This window comes from Uloborus diversus, chromosome 5 (genome assembly GCF_026930045.1).
Source record: "Uloborus diversus isolate 005 chromosome 5, Udiv.v.3.1, whole genome shotgun sequence".
Classification (NCBI taxonomy): Eukaryota; Metazoa; Arthropoda; class Arachnida; order Araneae; family Uloboridae; genus Uloborus; species Uloborus diversus.
In genome coordinates, this window is record NC_072735.1 from 35,787,247 (window position 1) to 35,807,998 (window position 20,752).

The 20,752-nt window shown below is 32.5% G+C and overlaps 1 long non-coding RNA gene across 1 annotated transcript in view; it reads right to left on the reverse strand.

Moving 5' to 3' along the window:
* Positions 1–404: 404 nt before the first annotated feature.
* LOC129222675 (uncharacterized) overlaps positions 405–20,752 on the reverse strand; it is a 45,623-nt gene continuing 25,275 nt past the window's right edge. The window contains exon 3 of the long non-coding RNA XR_008580596.1: positions 405–789. This is a non-coding gene — a long non-coding RNA (uncharacterized LOC129222675). The remainder of the gene's footprint in view (positions 790–20,752) is intronic.

Sequence of the window (20,752 nt, forward strand, 5' to 3'; positions counted from 1 at the left end):
GTTAGTCTAGTCGGAAACTAGAGGCCTGGCCCTTGAGGAGGCACGGCTCAGAATATGAGTATTATAAGTTCTTAAAGCTTTATGAGGGTGGAGGGCCCGGCGACCAAACTGATAAAGAGCCTCAGTTGGCTTTCGACGGCCCTGCCCATAGAAGCACAGTGGCTTCGTTTCAGGCCAGCAGTTTTTCAATTTTCTTCAGCCTCGGTGACTTCAACAATTTGCTGAAACAGAAAACAGAAAGAAAAAAAAAAAAAAAAAAAGAAATGTAGCCTCAAACGAAGCCGCTTTTTTTCAAGGTGTTAATTCGCTGGTCGGTCTACCCTACTATATTCCAAAGGAAATTCTTCAGCAAAATGAAACAAGAGACTTCGTTTTAAAAATTATTTTATTCATTCTCTCACTCAAATTTCAGTTAGCAGTAGACGCTGGGTATATAGTATTACCAGAATACAGAATGGTTTTATAAAGTAGAATTCAAAAACGCATCACTCACAGATTCCTTTCGCCAAACTCTTCCTCTGGAAGGTTGAAGTGACAAATTTCATTAGCTACGGATGAGCGGACTTGCTGGAAAATCAAACGGCGAAATAGAAGAACCATTTCCCAGATGTGGAAGAAATGACTGCAAAAGTTACGCATGCTTGGAGCACCCTTGCGAAGAGTAGATAATGGCAATTCAAATTGCATTGTTAATGCATTTATGTACCCACTGATGGCGTCGGTCAATCATACCTTGTCGTGACTTAGCGTAGAGCCATGATAATTAGCTATCTTATCCATCGCTGCTGTCTGAAATTAATGAAGACAATGCAAGATAACAAAATATGCCAAAGTTTTCAATTGGGGCTTATAACAATGAACTGAAATTGAAATTAAGCTTAAAATGGCTGTCATTATTAATCATACTTACTGTTACATGTAGGTAAATGACTATGCTAATATTTGATGCAATGTATCAAAAAAAGATAGTTTACTTTAGATTTCATCAAAAGTGATTGGAGTTTGAGCTAAATTTATAACGTTATAATGTTATAGGTTTAGCTATAATATAGGTTAGCTAAAGTCTATAGTCTTTTATAAGCGTGTTTTTCATTATTAATTGTAAATAACGGAAAATATTGTAAACGAAGTCCTTCTGGTTGCTTTGCAGTTCAACTCATTGAAATTAGCTACGTTCATACTGAGAGTTAAGTACTGAATTGATTATAACTTTTAACTAATATAGTTAATAACAAGCAAGAGTAGCACGCAAAACATTGTTATTTCATGGTTTGTTGAATAATTTCAGTAACAATAATTTTGATGACTGATACACACAGTTGAACTTGAGATTTAAGATGACTTAAGAAAACTCCTTCCGTTAGCCTTTAACATACGTGCTTTTCATTATTATTGCAAATAACAGAAAATATTTTAAGCTAAGTCCTTCAGGTTGCTTTGCAGTTCAATTCATTGAAATTAGCTAAGTTCATACCGAGAGTTAAGTATTGATTATAACTTTTAACTAATATACTTAATAATAAGCAAGAGTAGCACGCAAAACTTATTCCATAACCACTTCTCAATATTATTCCATGGTTTGTTGAGTACTTGCAGCAATAATAATTGTGATGACTGAGTTGAACTTGAGACTTTAAGATGAATAAAGAAAACTAATTCCGTTAACCTTTAACATGCGTACTTTTCATTATTATGGTAATCTAGAAAACCGCCCGTCAAGGTATGACAGGTGAAAATTGCTTTTACATTTAAACGAAGCAATGGCCTGTTTGGTGATAGTTTTGATAGTTGAAATTTTAACTCTAACTCCAGTGGATAATTAACCCTAATCTCTAGTAGATAACGTTCAATGTTGACCACTTTTTCGTTTCTTCATTCCCCTGAAATGGCAGTTTTATCAGTAAAAAAGTTAAGTTATTAGATACAACTCAGTCTGGTCAAAAAAAAAAAAAAAATCCCAGCATGTCAAATATTGTCAAAAAATACTATCAAATTATCGTGCCGTGGCGCGAGTTTCATTGTTGATGACGTCAGGAGCGTTACTCGATTATTAGATGTCATATATGTGAAGATAACAGAAAATAATAACGTGCTCGTTTAAGTGCTCGTGTAGTAAGTTTTCACGATTCGTCTAGATTTTCCCATTAGTAGATGAACAGGAACAGAAATAACTTCTGCATGATAATGAAAAATAATTGAAAAATCGTCGAAGTTTGTTGAAAAGAAATGCAATTAAAAGAGAACAGAAATTTAATCAACATGAATGTAATACGTGAATTAAGTGCTAAACTATAAATAAGTATAGCAGATTTATTTATTTATTTCAACTTAAAAGAAACAGGTTGTATCTATTTGTATGATATAACTGAAACATTTGAAAAAGAAACATGTCTTGAAAGTTAGCATTTCTGGGTGTTTCTTCATATTTCAATGATCGTTATCCAAATCAACAAAGCACTCATCCTGAATATCTCAGATTTTTATGACGATTTTAAATATCTTACTCATTGGCAACTTAAATTTATGTATGTATTTTTTTAAAAATTCTGTCACTCATAATTGATGAGTAGTTTTAAAATTCGTAAAAAATCATCATTTTTACTTCCTTTTACAAAAATGGAAGTATTGTATTCGCGAAAAAAATTTCACTCAAAAATCGGCCTTAATTTCTATTTTACTCACCCCCGAATGAATGTTGGGGTTTTTTTTTTTCCGACTCGACCACACGTGGATATATGCCTAGGAACGTACAGACACCCGAAATATCCATTTTGACGATCCCCTAGTTAATTATAACGAGTTTTCTCGTGACGTCTGTATGTGCGTATGTGCGTATGTATCTCGCATAACTCAAAAACGGTATTTCCCAGAAAGTTTAAATTTGGTACGTGGACTCCTAGTGGGGTCTAGTTGTGCATCTTCCCTTTTGGTTGCATTCGGATGTTCCTAAGGGGGTCTTTTGCCCCTTTTTGGAGGGAAATCATTGTTAATTTCGATGCAAACTCATGTGGTGTTATAATTTGGCGGACACTTGGCGATATGTCGCCAATCTTTTGGTCGCCAAGTTTTGTCACCAACTTGGCGACAAATTTGACGATTTTTTTTTAAAAAATCCGGTTTCGATTTGGCCACTGTTGGTGATATTTATAGAGTAAACTATTGAATCACATTAAAATTGCCAATAATAGGAAAATGACATTAAATTGGAGCGAAAGGAAGTTATGTGGTACACACATCAGCTCGTTTTTTAAAACTCGCCTGCTGTGCGTTAAAAATGTGACAACTCGGAATCTATGCAGCTAGAGTTGTAGTTTAGTTCATTTTAAAAAAGATGAGGGATTTCACATCAAGGGGAATGTGGAGTAAAGTGAAACAGGGGGGCAAAGTGAAATGGTGGAATATTGACTCTGTTTTCAGCACAAACTATCTGGTAGTATTTCAATTATATAATAGCACATATAGGCTACTCCAGTCAGGACAAAAGTAATTCTGAAGATAAAAGCTTGTGATAATATAAGCAATTTTCAGATATTGATACTCATATTGTAATATTTTATTTTGAGACAGAAATTCTTCTTGATTCAATGAATTTGTTTTTATTATTATTAACATTTTAACTATAATTTGAGATTTACTAATATTCAGTGCATGATTTATGTAATTACTGTTTGACCACGGATTGTATGTAATTCGGCAATCTGCCAAGTAAAGACTATTCCATCTGAATGAATCTGGCAGGGAAGATGGGAAAATATCGATGGGATATTGATACACGCGTTTTATAATGTCACTAGTGCCTTATTCATTTATTGCATTCTCGAAAATAAAATGAGGGAAAACAAAAATAGTTTCCATGGAAACAGCAAAAAGAAAATTAAACATTTTCATTTCGTTCAGGAACGTAAAAGCAAAATGGTAATTTCAAAAAACTTTGTTGTGAATAAATAAATCAATTAATTTTTGTCGTGAGAATATAGATCGAATATACTGTAGATTTAAAAGATGCTGCTGTGAGTAAATTTTCATTTTTACTAAACTAAGGCTAAATAATAGAGAGGCAAAAGTGCACATCTGAAACAAACCAACTAACATCCCTATAAACTAATAGATACGTCCATTTCCGCCTATAAACCGGATATTAGCCTTTCCATGTAATCGATGGTCAAACAGTAATATGAAGCATATTTTTTTTTTTCAATATTTCATCCAATTAGTCAAGTGCATGCGGGGAAAAGTGAATTAGTTAATTTCGTTTATTTATTCAATTATTTGTTAAATCACTTATGCATTCATTTGCTAATTAATTCATTTGCATTCCTTTATTTGAAAATTCATTTATTTATTCATTCATTCACCTATTTTCTTATTCATTCACCATTTTATTGTCTCGTCTATTAATTCTCATGTATTAATCAGTTAACTTACTTATTAATTCGTTTATTGTTTTACTATCTATGTATTTCACAGATCACAGATGAAGAGTACATTGTGAAAAGGGGTTGTAATTTACGCTCCTTTACCACCTTCTATACAGTAAAAAAAAAAAAAAAAAAAAAACTGAAGTCATTTTTTTTATGTGCCTCGAGGAATTTTCATCTGCATATCAATAAGAAAAATGACACTTAAAATAGTTATTGTGAACTTTTTTAAATTTGCTTTTTAAAATGGTAAATACACATGTTGTTACTGCACTCTCACCTAATTCTCCACCTCCACTGCAGTAATTTAGAACAGGGAGAAAAGTCTACATGTGGGCAGAATGAACGAGAAAAACGTCCAATAAACTATTGGAGGCGCTGCATTCTCCGGCTAATGGCGGCTGAAAGAGGTGAAATAAACAAATGCCATAACTTTAACTGTTAAAACAGATTTTTTAAAATTGAGAAAAAATCGCTTATTTTTGAGAACATCACATACTCAAAATGTCTCCGAGACAATTTGACTTAGAATTGAAAAGGAAGAGTTCTTACTTTCGAAATATACCCTCTTCTCAAAAACGATTCACCGTGTTCTCATTTTTGAAACACCGCTCTACTCAGAAATAAGCACAGAGGGTATCATTTCTGAGGATAGGACTGTTTGAAAAATGAGAACATGTCGAATTGGTTTGACAATGCGAATGCCTCAAAAATAAGCACATGTTGTTCCATTCGTGAGTATGGTATAGTTTGCTCACCTGTAATTCTTGCAAAGCTAAATAGTCCATGAACTTATTCGCTCTCCTTGAGAGATTAAAAAGTCTAGATGGGCCATAATCGAACTGAAGCCGACACACTTTATAAATACGTTCAGTTAATCTTTAAACTGGGAGCTAAAAATATTTTTCACAAGAGTGAGAAGTCTTCAGTGAGAAACAGTGAGAAATTGAGCTCCCGCTTTCCTTTCTGCGCATGCGTTATTTTTGAGATGGTCTGCTTACTTGAATTTAAATTGGACATTTACTTATTCCTAAGTCAAAATTGCTTTGAAAAAGTGAGAAGATAGATGTTTTCATGTGTAAGCAGATGATTTTTAACAGTGTATAACCTGCTTTTGAGTTTAGGGAATGAGAGTAATTTTTCTTCACGTTTGTATGTTTTTTCTTTTTTTATTATTTTGAAATTAGTTATTTAAGTCTTGTGGATATTCTGGCCTGCCTATCTAGATAGAGATGAGAAAACGTAGTACGGAATATTTTACTCTTTCCGTAGTTTCTTAAATCACCACAAGGTAGCGCATTCAAGCTCTAGAATTGTGAGTATAGTGGCCATTATTCGTCTTAACTATCTTTGCGCGATGAAGCACTTCTTAATCATCAATTTAGATCCGATTGCTCAAAATCCTTTTAATAACGTTGGCCATACGTGCGTGGAAATCACGTGATCACGGTCGCCGGTTCCACCTTTCCGTTGCCATGACAGCCAGCGCCAAACAACAACTGGACGCGCACGACAACTTTCGGCGTAGAACCGTGTCTTCCAGTGCTTCCCAGACATACTGTAAAAGAACCAATGTTTTTATGCTGAAGAATAGCCATAACTTAGGCTATACAACAGCGTGACTTTTAACTCTTTCATTGAGTTCCTCTTTTGTTGTCTTTTCAATTTACGTATTTGAATGTTTGAGTTGAGTAGAGTTGTACGGTCGGAATAAAAGAAAATGGTACATTAATTTGTACTATTTTTTTGAAACAATAAGCTACAGCATTTTTTTTAGAAAGGAAGTTGAATAGATAGTTTTAAAATGTTTTAGGAAATGAAACTTTGAGTGGGAAAGAAATTAAATGCATGTTTTTTGTTTAATCTGTACCTAGGCCCAGCTCCTGAGGAAGGCGATCGCCTAGTGCGGCAGCTTTTAGAGGCAGCAAATTTTTAAATTGAAACATGTTTTTTTAAAAGTAGGAATATCTGTTCCAGCGTCATTAAATTCACTGTTTCAATGTTAAAAAAAAATAAATAATTTAGAGCGTGTATCAGTGCTTGGATACGCAAAACATAGTTCCGAATTTAACAATAAATTCAATTTAATTTTAAAGGCGGCAAATGGGGTAGTTTCCTTCAGTCAAAAGTACTACCTTTAGTCATTGAAATGGATAGAATGAGCAAAAAAAAAAAAAAAATTACATGGACCCAGAAAATACTTTCATTTTCCCAACAATTTTTTTTTTTAAATTAATTTTTTAAAATGTCCGATTTTTCAAACAAGGCGTGGTCTTTATGACGTCCCAAATGATGCAATTTGGCGCATCTTTCTACTACGTTTCCACGTTATGATAATCAAGCAGCGAATTAAAATTGCGCTCTACGCTTGCTATCAACCATATCGTTGCCAATACATGTGAGTAAAGATGCGAATTAAATATTTTGTTCTGTGAATGGCAACATTGAATGGCATTTCATCATTTGTGATGTCACACGATAGAAGTGTAAACAATGAATGCGCACCGATTTAAGTATTTTTTTTAAATATGAAACTTAAATAAATTATTTAAAAAATGGTCAGATCCTATGTTTTTAAGAATGCTCTATCAGAAAAAAATACTTTTAAAATTTTGGAAACGACACCATTGCGTGGTTTAAAAGTCTTTTATCTGTTTCAGCGCCATAAGCTACACTACTTTAATGTTAAAAAAGATAATTTAAAGTGTGTGCGCCAGTGCTTGGACATGCAAAACGCAGTTTGGAATTTGACTAGAAACTCACTTTAATTTTAAGCATTTTACAATTATTTTTATTTTATTAATTCATTATTATTTTATATTATTGTTATCATTTTCATTCAATGGGGGGGGGGGGGGAATTGTCAATATCGTCTAGGGCGGCAGAACTACTAGCTCGGTCTTGTTTGTACCTGAGAGATAAATGTCACAAAAACGAAATTTTCTAGGGCATATGAGGCAGTGAAAAGCTAAGAGACGCAAGTGCCAAAATTTAAAATTTGGAGATAATCAGTACAAATGGTAGGAGAGACTCTCCTCTGGGGTTACAGGGCGTGAGATGGTACTAGCAGCTCTGGTTGATGCTGCTAAACAGCATCATTTAGAGAAAAAAAAATTCATTGAAAGTCTACCTAGGATCTGATCTTTAAACGAGTTTAACTCGAAACTTTAAAAAGTCCACTTACATTCCTCATATGTTTGAAGTTTTTTTTTTTTCGTTCATCGGATTTATGGAGATTTTTTAATGAATTTATTTTTTCAACTATAGGGGAAGGTTGCCGTCAATGAATCACATAACAGTTTTCGATTTTTTTAGAAAGGAAATCCAACTCAAATTTCACGTTAATTATAGGAACAATTTCTCAGTATATTTCTCTTTTAATAATAATATTCACTTTCATGATAAATATACACAATAAAGAATGAAAGTTAAAAATAAATATTTTAGCATGTGGTCCATTCACGGCTACCGGTTGCTATGGATGGAACATCAAGTTTCCATCGATGGAACATATTCCTCAAATTTAAAAATCAATGCGTAATTTACAAATATTTATAACAGGTGATCAATAGACACTATAAATAACAATAATTTATAGAAAAATAGATTTCTTTTCTAAATTGTTTTATTTTCGGATAAGTGGAAGATAAAAAAAAAGAAAAAACACCACTCTTTGCACTATTTGCATGTTGGTGGATGGAAATGGAAAAAGTAAATAGGTGTATGATTTTTTTTTACTTTTATAAATTTAAAAAAATTGAACAAAAGAAAAATAGATGCGTAATTGCTTAAAAATTTAGGTAAATGTTGAACTCATATAGATATTTGTAAAGTAGAAAAATAGAAAAAGGAATGCTTGCTCGTTTTCTAGTTGTGTTCGCAATGAATACTGAAACACAAAATTTAGTTGAGTTTAAAACGGTGTAAATTTTTGACTGTTTTTATTTGATGTGCTATGTTATATTCACCAAATACAACCTAAGTAATGAGGGGGAAAATGCAATACATAAATAAATAAAAATAAGAAATTAAGTATCGGCTTAAAAGAATATATTTGAGCAATTGAGACATTTTAAATACTTCTTTTGATGCTATTCTGGGCAGCTATTAACAGAAAGCTATAAACATTTCAACTGTTGTAATAGTTACCGTAAAGGTTAAGCAGTTCTGGCAAAGAGCCAAAAAATCACTTGGAAGAGCACCAAATTTGATATTCGTTCTCTATCTTAAAAGATTGATAAAAGTCATTCAGTATGTTTTTTCAATGAAATTATTGCTCTTCAGACACAATTCTATGTTCCATGTTATTTCGAGATAAAAATTTAGTCTTTAACTTTTTAAAGATTATATTCCTATACATTATATTTCGAGAAACACAAGGAAAGTTTAATAAATATTTTCTGCACTTTTAACAGCTTATTTATAAAGCATTCCAAAAACTCCAGTTTTATAAAAATTTTAGTTTTTAAAATCAGTTTTTCCTTAGAGAGAAAACTTCGGAAAATCCAATTGAATGAGAAAAAAAAAAAAAAAAAAAAAACTTTCCTAATGGGGTCGTTTCCAAAATTTTAAAAGTATTTTTTTCTGAAAGAGCATGCTTAAAAACATAGGATCTAACCATTCTTTAAATAATTTATTTAAGTTTAATATTTTAAAAAATTATTTACATCGGTGAGCTTTCATTGTTTACACTTCTGTCGTGTGACATCACAAATGATGAAATGCCATTCAATGTTGCCATTCACAGAACACAATATTTAATTCGCATCTTTACTCACGTGTATTGGTAACGATAGGGTTGATAGCAAGCGTAGAGCGCAATTTTAATTCGCTGCTTGATTATCATAAAGTGGAAACGTAGTAGAAAGATGCACCAAATTGCATCATTTGTGACGTCATAAAGACCACGCCTTGTTTGAAAAATCGGACATTTAAAAAAAATAATTAAAAAAAAACTGTTGGGAAAATCAAAGTATTTTCTGGGTCCATGTAATTTTTTTTGCTCATTCTATCCATTTCAATGACTAAAGTAGTACTTTTGACTGAATTAAACCACCCCATTTTATACAAACTGCACTCGTCAGAAAAAAAAAAAAGCATCAGAATTTCCTCGTTAAGTGCTTAAATTATGTTTTCCAAAAACCTTCCTTAAGGGATGGTTAATCGCTACTTGCTCAATATACGTTAATTACACCGCTATCAACACTGATTTTTTTTTTCCCATTTTACCCGAATAACACACTTAAAATTCCTGTCTGTTGTGTTATAGCTCCTTCACATTCGCATTTATACATACATATTCAATAGGCAGAATTTTTTTGTTCAAGGGACTCTTCAAGCCCCTGCCTGTTATTAGGCGGAATAATGTAATAAAGCCTCCTCAATGCTACTCATTATTTCATTGCAATGCCTATCACGTATTTAATAGGAAAGATCTGATTGATTAGAACAAGGAAAATATCCCATTGATCTAATAATATGCCGTTCAGTTGTCGCCTGGCCCGCCAGTGTCGAGTTTTAAAAAGAATCGTCTGAAAATGTCTCATCACCAGTGGCAATGATGTATGCGTTGAGATACGGAATGTTATTCGATGAATATTGTGACTGAGAAATTTCTATTTACATATTCTTTATTTGCATTTAACGTTGGCTTTTATATTTGCCAAAATATTGAATATTTTTTTCAATACGCCTCCTTATTGAATATTCCTTTCCCCACCCCTTTCCTCGGCATATTAGTTTGCTGAATATTTACAAAGAAGGTTTTAGTATTTTTAAAATACAAGACAAAACTTTGAGCTTAATTGCAGCTTTATAATAATTCATTTACAATTATAGTGAAGGGATTTTTTCATGGATTTAATTAAATATTTCAGACTTTTGTTTAATTAGACTTTGGTTCTAGTAAAATTGAGTACTACGGAATAAGAACATGCTGTTTTCTCTTTGTTCTTTCCTTTCTTTTTCTTTTCTTTTCTTTCCTGGTGTGCTATGAATGTTGCAAACGTTTAATTAGTTTCCTTTTTTTAAAAACATAGAACGCAGAAAAAGAGAATGCAAGAAGAAAGCAAAACAGTAAACGTGTTGGTGATCTTCACTTTATAACAACGTGTTTTCGAAATCGACTTTCCATTTCTTCGTAGGTTTAATTTTTGTTTACTTTTGTCTCTATTTTAGCAAGTGGCAGACCAAGATAGCAGATATTTTAGAATTCAGATCAAAATATGTGTGTTTAGTGCATATAGTTGCAGTTTTCTTTTTATTTTGATATTACTTTAGTGCGCAACAAATCTTGCTATAAATACAATCGAATTTAGATGGCCTTGAATACTTTTGATGAATTATTAGAACATATTTTTTCTAAACGGTTGAAAATGGTACGATTGTCCTAACTGCTTCCACTTTTGTGAGGAAACAGCAATGGTGTAATGACACTACAAGGAAAATTTGTATAGATTATAGAAGAAAATATCAGCAACTTTTTATCCTTCCAAATATTTTTGTCAAGAAATTTTAAAACATTGACGCTTCAGGTAGAAACAAAAAAAGGGGGGGGGGGGGGGCTGGAGGGTATTTATTATTTGATAGCAAGCATCAAAAATAGTAAATGCAATGTTTACAAACAAATCACTCATAAAATGTTCTCACATGAATAAGAAATGCCCCTCCAAACACCTTAAATGATATGAGGCAGTGAGAAGCAAAGGAGATATATAAAGGGACATAAAGGGGATATATAAGGGGATATAAGTGGACATTTTCAAGGCTTGAGTAAAACGTGTTCAAAGATAACGTCCTATGTATTCTTCCATTAATTTTTTTTTCTAAATCATGCTGTACAGCAGCTACTATAGTACTATCTCTTGCTCCAAAAGAGAGGAGAGGTTACCCTACTATCTGTACTAGTTATCTCCAAATTTTTATATTTTGCCACTTACATCCCTTTGCTTCTCATTGTTTCATATGTGATAAAATATTTACTACTTTTTGCTTTACCCCCCAGGAATAATCACAGTATTTTAGTCATTTATTATTATCACCTTGCGTTCCATGGTCGTAATAAAGTCAATTTGCAATAAAAATGGTAGAAGCGAGCTTACCGTTTTACTTTAAAAAAAGAACCAAAAATCTCCCCCCCCCCCCTTTTTAGTGCATAAAACAATGAAATGGAAAAAATTATAAAAAAATCATATTGGATCAAAAATTAACTGTTTGTTTTGGTTTTAGGTTCTGTAAAGGGGACATAATGAAGTTAATTTGCAATAAAATTTGAGTAAGTGTGCTTGCAGTTACATAAAAAGAATTTTTTTTTTTTTTTTTTTTTTTAATGCATAAAACAAAAAGAGCATCATATTTTACTACTTGATTAGACTTTGAAACAGTAGAGTGAGTAGTAGTTTTTCGATACATATTTGGCTTCTACTGTGTTTCTCCCCCCGACATACTGGAGTCCAATTGTTTCAACTAATTTTGATTATTGTTTGGTTTATTTTGCTTCACCTAAGCTTTATTAGACATGTAATTTAGTTATTTTTCAAATCCGAGAAATTTAACTCTTTGGCACTCCGTCCTTACTCCGTCAAAACTCCGTCTACTCTACTCTTTCCAAACTTCAACCATCTGACACCCTTTCATTTATAACCCTTTATCTATTAAATTACATTCAGTCACTAGAACTAGCTTACCCATTAATTCTCGCACGTATCTTTTCAGCCTCACATAACACATATACGATTTGATTTTAAACGTACTTCATTTGTAAAACCTCATGCGAACAAATTTAATCACGTTTTACAAAATGACGAATTAAAATGAAGCCCTACTGGTTTTATGGAACAACATGTATATGTCTCTGCAGAAATTATAGATCTACTACGGCTAAAAAATTAGAGTTAAGTTGTCCTTTTTTTCTTCTCTTTTTCTTCCAGATATTTCTCATTTTAACACGAATTCATAATCATATCATTTTCGATTTTCCGCTACAATTTAGGTGCAGACGAACCATTTCTCTGCCCCACTCTCCCTAATTCAAGCAATCACGCGACAGCCCTGTCAAGTTCTATTTGTATGATCTCTGGAGAGAAGTTGGTAGTTGGAGGAAAAATGGTTTACGGTTTCCATAAGAGAGGTTCACAAAAATGTTGGTTAACAGTTTTAGCATACTTTTCTTTAGTGTGTGTTTATAAAGGGTGTTTTTTTAGAGGTATAGAACTTTTAAGTTGGCAATACTGTTTGATATGTGTGCCATTTTGATAGCTGTCACTTGTTTTGTGTTCAGTTCGGTTTGCCATGAATAGACAAGGCGGTGCAACATGCCACACAGCGCGTGTCACAATTGATTTATTGAAAGAAACGTTCGGTGAACGAATAATTTCGCGTAATGGCCCCGTGAATTGGCCTGCAAGATCATGCGATTTAACACCGCTGGACTACATTTTGTAGGGCTATGTGGAGTCTCTGGTTTGCACCGATAAGCCACAGACGATTGATGCCTTGGAAGAGAACAGTGGCCACCTTATCACTGACATAAGGTCTCTATTGCTGAAAAAAGTGAGAAAATTGGACTTTCCAATTGGACTTTCTCCGAGCCAGCCGAGGTGGCCATATGCCAGAAATCATATTTAAATAAAAATGGCAAAGAATCATCTTTCGAATAAAGCAACATTCATGCCAATTAACAACATTTAACTGTGTTTCATTTGAACCTAAAGTTCTATACTTTTTAAAAAAAACACCCTTTATAATGGAGAACTTATTTTAGAAAATTTCCCTTTAATATCACCGTGGAAAGGTTTTTAGCTGAAAAATAATGTATTTAACCCAAATATCGATGTATCTTTATTCAATTATTCTGCTTTTCTAGCGCTATGGGGTCATTTCCGAAATTTGAAGTGTATTTTTTTCTGAAAGAACATATTTAAAAACATAGGATCTGAACATTTTTTAAATAATTTGACTAAGTTTAATATTAAGAAAAGGTTACTTTAATCGGTGCGCTTTCATTGTTTACGCTTCTGCCGATGACGTCACAAATGATGAAATGCCATTCACCCACAATATTCAATTCGCTTCTTTACTCACATGTGTTGGCAACGATATGGTTGATAGCAAGCGTAGAGCGAAATGTTTAATTCACTTCTTGATTACCATAACGTGGAAACGCGGTAGACAGATGCGCCAAAGTACATTATTTGAGACGTTAAAAAGACCACGCCTTATTTTCAAATTCGGACATCTTACAAAATTAATGAAAAATTAAGCGTTGGGAAAATAAAAGTTCTTTTCCCCTCGCTCCATGTTTTTTTTTTTTTTTTTGCTTATTCTATCCATTTCAGCGACTAAAAGTAGCACTTTTGGCTAAAAGAAACAACCCATTATATATCTATATTTTTTCTATCAATAGTTTTTTGGTCATAGCCAGTCAGAATGTATAGATATACTCCTGTCCACTGCATTTGAGCCGTGGTGTCCTGATTCGTAAGGCGTCGGACTCGTAACCGAAGGGTCCCGTTCGATGGCAGCACGTCGGAGATCGTCAGTGTTCGTTAATGGTGACTGGAGTACGTTAAATATGTTGTGGTCACTAAGTCCTCCAAGCGAATCTATACTTTGGGGTGATGGACCAGGGATTGCTCAGTTTCTGGTCTAGATTAAAAAAAGAAAACTCTCTTCAGGGCCCCGTCCAATTGGTTAAACCACGAATAGTAGTAGGTACGGGGGATCCGGTAGGCCAGCATTTCTTAATTTTTTTAATGAGTGGAACCCTTTTAAATAACCTCTTTTTGTGGAACCCCTGTTTTTTCGTAAGTGGTATAGATTGAAGCAACAGTCTTGAAATGTTTTATTTTCAATCGAAGTAAAAATTAAATTGAAATAAAATTTGCCGAAACGTAATTTCAAAAATTAATAGTGGGTAAAATCTGTAAAAAGAAATTGCTGACACAAAAAACAATTTAAAGTTTAAGTTTTGAAAACTCGTTATTTTAATAGAGTAAGTTTTGTAAAAAGCAAGTAATATAAAGATTGATGGTTTCGTGGAACGCTTGATTGATCTCCATGGAACCAATCTGTTCCGTGGAACACAGTTTAAGAAACGCTGCTGTAGACTGTGCCAGCTCGTCTGAAAGAAAGAGTTTTCTTTCCGTTTCTAGCGCATTCCTCATTTTTTTTTTTTATATCGCCCTTTCTCACATTGAACTTATATTCGCAACTCCAATAAACTATAGGGGGCGCTGCAGCCACTGCCTAATGGCGGATGAAAAAGGTAAAACAAACAAATGCCGTAACTTATAACTTGCTTTGAAGCTTAGTGAATGACAATAATTTTTTATCATATTTGTAGGAAGCTTTCTTTTCTATTCCTCTGAAATTATATTAGACCATAAACTGTCTGAAACCTGTAATTTACTCCAAAGAAAACACGTGGAACGGAATGTTTTACCTTTTTCGGTAGTATTGTTAATCACCGCAAGGTAGCGTATTAGAGTTCTGGAGTTGCGAATTGGAAATTCGACTGAAATTGGATACGCTAAATCCTCATATAAATAATAGCCGAGGCTTTATTGTGACAAGGCTGAACTAGATCCGGTCACTTAACTGTTTTAGTGGTAAGACTGTTGTCATTTCAGGGGAATGAAGAAACGAAAACAATCAACGCTATCTACTGTAGTTTAGGGTTAATCCACTGGTGTTAGGGTTAAAATTTCAACTATCAAAATATCACCACAAAAGCCATTGCTTCGTTCAAATGTAGAAGATAGAAGCAATTTTTGCCCGTCATACCTTGACGAGCGACTTTCTAGTTATTAAAGAAATTCCTGAAATTTTTTTTCTGCCTCTCATATAGTAGTCAATATCTTTTTTGTTTTAATGCATCCACCAAAGCCGAATCGTCAGATTATAGATCTATATTTCTGTCCGCATTTCCTGTAATTGTGTGAGCCCGTCTGAACGAAGGCCAGTCTTCTATCCATTCCCAGCGACTTGCATCACTGCTGCAGCTAACTTTCAATTGACTCTTACAACGGCTAATCGACCCGTGTAGCATTTAAGTATGGAAGGCCAACTCAGATTGGTTAAATACGGGTGCGTGGTTTTACGGATGCAGCCACTGGTGTTCCCCTTCAAAAGCCTAATGACAGGGTATGCGCCAAGCCAATTTTCTTGGACTCAGTTCGTTTTTTGTTTTCCCCCTCTGTCTTTTTTTATTTTAATTCTTTCTTTCCTTTATGTTGGGGAGTTTGGAAAAAGTTCTGCTTTGCTGCCATGAATGTTAAAAATAAGAAAGAAAAGTCTTATCTGTTGTAAAAACTGTGAGGTCTGTTTTACAAGGTGTAACTCCAAGATAAAGGCGATTAAAAATGTTGTCATTAATATAACAGAAACGGCATGCAAAAGTGATGATTAATGTCTAAAATCAGATGAGTTCGACACACACGTTTGACTTTTGGTTTCAATTGAAGGCAAATGATGTAAGGTATTATTCGAAATTGATTTAAATGTTTTTTTTCTTACGAATTTCATCGCTGTTGTTCTTATGTAGAGAGTTCCTCTAGAATGCGCCCATATTTCTTTTTTAAAATTGCAAGAAAAAGAGGCTGAGGCGTCTTGTGGATTTTTGCAAGTCTTATGTGAAAATATTGAGAATTAAAAAAGCAATTTCTGCGGAAGTAAGGAGAAAAATTTCAGTTAAAGGATTAAAATACTCAAAATTCTGTAAATTGACACACGGGTAACTTATAAAAATCTATGAACCAAGAGAATTAAAATTCCCAATTATCTGTAAATTAACGACAACAAATTACCAAAGACTCCGTAAATTGACAAAAAGAAAATCCACAAGTCGATAGAAATGAAATGCACAATACTCTGTAAATTTACAGCAACAAATTGCCCAATGCGCTATAAATTGACAGAAAGATTATTGAGATCCACAAATCGATAGAAATAAAGTGTATAATATTCTGCCATTTGACAGCAGCTAAATACTCAAGATTCCTTAAATTGACAAAAACAAAATTCAAATCCTCTTACAGTCCTTTCCTTAGGTTGCAATTCTCTCTCCACAAGAAAGGCTTCAATAATAAAATAAATAAGTAAAATAAAAAAAGAAAAATTGAAAAAAAAAAAAAAGAGAACCGACTTCTCAAAATTGCTCTAAAAAGTGAAAAATAATTTTAATCTTTAAACACCATCGATGATACTTTTAAACATAATTTTTGAAGTTGGCGCAAAAACAAAAAGTAAAATCCAGTGTAACCATGCTTCGTTCATATTTTTTCAGAAAATCATCCAAAGTTAGGAACGTAACATTTATATAGTTACTAAAATATGCTGTCATCAATGTATAATGTACGTAATAGTGAAGAAACTGCTCCTGGTTAAATTTATAGCTGTAGTTGAGTTATGGCTGTGAATGATTTTATCTATCGTTTTTGTGCCAACTTCAAAAACTATGTTTAAAAGTATTATCGATGGTGTTTAAAGAATAAAATTATTTTTCACTTTTTAGAGCAATTTTGAAGTCGGTTCTATTTTTTTTCAAAAATTTTTTATTTCATTCTTTTTAGTGTAAATGTATTCCAGAAATAGTAAGAAGTTACCATCACGAAACTCCACATTATTTTTTTTTCATAAAAATGCTCCATACTAAAAATAAAATAATAATAATAAATAAAAATAAAAAATAAATGAATAAATAAAAAAAAAACTAAAAACATGCCTTAAACTTTAAGCAATTGGCGCTAAAAATTTATCTTTGTTCCTGTCTGGAATTCATTTGTGTGTTAATTTAATTATAGCCATTAAATATTACGTTTTCCCTAACTAATTTACATTTCACAGCATACAAGTTGCTTGCGATGCAATCCTGTATGTACTTAGCCCAGATCATCTGTTATTGGCATAGATGATAACGATAAAATATACTACTATAGTCGAGGCAGACCTAACCTGATAGCATTTTGAAGGCTAAGCAGATCTTAATCACTGCATTATCTCGCTTCCAGATTAGATTTACCCCCACTATAGAGCAATGACACTGAAGAAACTTGAGAAGCCTTCATTCAAAGTTATCACTAAAATTACTATTAATATTACTGTTATATTGTACCAAACTTTTGTAACAATAGGTATTATATTTAATCATCTAATGATGAATTTGCATGAAATTTACTGTTTTTTGACCATAACTTTTTTCGTCAAGAACAAATATGGTCAAACAAAGTAATGGGACCTAAGTTGAGCCCTCCCCTATCCATTGAAAAAATAATTATCAAAATCGGTTCACCAGGTGAGACGCTGTGAGTGGACAAACAACAACAACAACAAAAAACATACGTATGAACTGCTCTGTGAGTGGACAAAAAAAAAAAAAAAAAAAAAAACATACATACGGTATGAACTGATAACCGTCTTTTTTTTGAAGTCGGTTAAAAGTGAAAATGAAGTTCTCAAAATTGCGAAGCCACACATTGGTATCTGAATATCTAGCATTAATAGTAATCATAAACAATTTTAAATTTGCAATTAGTTAGTTCGCAATTAGCAAGTGACTGCCAGAGTCACTTGAATACTGCTCATCAAAAAAAGAATAATCAAAATCGATTCACCAGGTGAGACGCTGTGAGTGGACAAAAAAAAAAAAAAAAAAAAAAAAAAAAAACATACACACGGTATGATCTGATAACCGTCTCCTTTTTGAAGTCAGTTAATCATATAGGCATCAATTTTCTTAACTTTGTTAATGGTACCCCTGGCTGAAACGTGCTGCTCATGATCATGCACAGGGCAGCCTAAATCTTACTTGGCAAGTTAAAGTAAAAACTGCGTAAATGTTTAAAATGTCTGCTAAGTACTTTAGTGTCACAACATGCAAGTAGGAATGATTTAATTCTTTTACGCAGTTTCATTGTTTTATTTATTTTTTAAAAACATAAGGAGAATGATAGATAGTGATAAAATAGTACCTTCGATAAAGCCTTTATTTATTCCTCCCATATGCACAAAATACTTTTAAATTGTAACATTAGCATTTTTTAATCTCAAAGTTGAATGTAACTAGGTATTAAAGGTAGCACACAAAAGTTTACATCAAGCTATGTTTTAAAGAAAAACAAAGTCAACAGAAAATAAGGAAAGTTTTTATTATTATACAATGATTGCTATACAATGAAAATATATGTAATAAATCGAGATCATTGAATTTGTTATAGACAGCAAATTCGAACTTCCACCAAAGTCTATTTTTCTGCTCAGCTTACTTGGCCGTAAAAATAAAAATAATTACAGAAGCGTATGAAAGAAGTATTTAATATCTCGTAAAAATATTTTACTCAGAAAAGAAAAAAAAATGGCCAAAAAGTGAATTCATTAGTTTAAAAATATTTCAAAATAAATAAATAAATAAGTATTGCTTTGAGATGGCGAGATGTGTGTCAGTTGGTCTTTTTTTTTTTTTTTTAATCCCCTTTCCTCTATTAACTTCCTCACAAAACTAAGTGCTCTAAAGAGCTTGACTCGGACATTCCCAGGTATACTTTTTTGATTAGAGTTTTTTTAAAATACATTTTTGAATAGTTCAAAGAATTTACTGGAAAATATGCATTATATGGGTATTTCAACAGAGATCTAGCAGGCATATTTGCTTGGAATAAACTTTATCGAAAAGGCTTTTGAAGTAGAGCATGTTGATGTAGCAATGCTCTTCTTTTTCTTTAAACCATTTTAAAGAAAACTTATTACAATTTAAGGGTAATTTTGGAATAACAATTTAAAAAAATATATTAGCCCCTACGGAGAAATACAAAGCTTTTTATGAGAAACTCCAATGACATTTTAAATTATTTTTTAACCTTAAGGGGGAAAAAAAGGAAAAACTCGGAAATTTTGAAAATATTTTAAGTTTTTGCCTGAAGAAGTATTAAAAAAAAGCGTACAAATAAAATTAAAAATACCTTTCCTAGTAGACATAAACGAAGACATGAGATTGATTGATTGGCTCAGTAAGTATTTTACTTTCCCCACAAAAGAGATCGCAAACTTCACAAATTTCAGATCATGTCTTAATGGTTCGGGTTCCGCTTTAAGTAGATCCTCAGATAGTTATAGGGGCACTTCCTGCTTGGTCAAAAGTTAGTGCACAAGTTTGTTTGTCGTTTGTATAATATCTCAAGTGCCAAATAAATAGTTTAAAATGAATTTATTTTTCATAAATGATAATTGAGGCACAACATTTTTATTTGCATTCTAAATTGGTATTAGGAAAAAGGGGACTGATTCTCAAAGCTGTGGTTTAATGTTTAGGGGACTCATCTTGGTGTTAGGGGCGATTCACCATAATAAAAGGTGGTTTAAAACCAAAATGCATTATTTAAAAAATAATTAATACAAAAAATCAACGGGAAAAAAATTGGGAGACGCCGTCCCCCTCCCTCTTCCCCGCACGCCAAAAACAGCACCAACTATACTCATATACACACGCTAGAAGTTACACATCATAAACTCGTAATTTTTAGTTCTTTTAATGAATTTTCATTTTTTAAAACCTATGCCAAAAGAAGTATTTAAAAAAAAATATTTTTAGCAGCCGATAAAAATCGAAATTGATTTCTCCGTAGACTTAACATTGGCGAAAGTAAGGATTGATTGGGTTTTGATTCAGTAAATTTAAAACACTTTATTTTTCTGAAAATAAGTAAATAATTAAAATAAATAAATAAAATCCCTACTAACTTATTCTTTTATGTGTAATAGATAATTAACTGAAAATATGTTTTTTCATAATTATTTTTAATATTATTTTAATATTTATTTATATATGAGGCAGTGAGAAGCAAAGGGATGTAAGTGGTAAAATTAAAAATTTGGAGATAACCAGTGCAAAGGGTCGGGAACCCCCCCCCCCCTCTCTATCTTGGGGCAAGAGATAGTACTAGTAGCAATGGTAGGTGCTGGTGTACAGCATGATTTAGGAAAAGAATCAATGAAAGCCTACCAAGGACGTAATCTTTAAACGCGTTTCACTCAAAACTTGAAAATGTCCACTTACATGCCTTTGCTTCTCACTGCCTCATATATTGTTTGGTGTCGATTAAAAAATATAGCAATTAGATTTTTTATGGAAGCTTAAATTAAACTTAAAGCTTTATGGAAGCTTTGTTTTAAGTTGTGTATATTTTTTTCGGCTTCATTCGTTTGATTATTCTACTTATACAGTTGTTTAACTTTATATTGAGATGAATTTCTTTTTCATTTCTAACTTTTCTTAAATATTAAAAAAATGTGCTTGTTTTTAAACTTTTTCTATTTAAGACTATTATATTTTGTAGATAAAA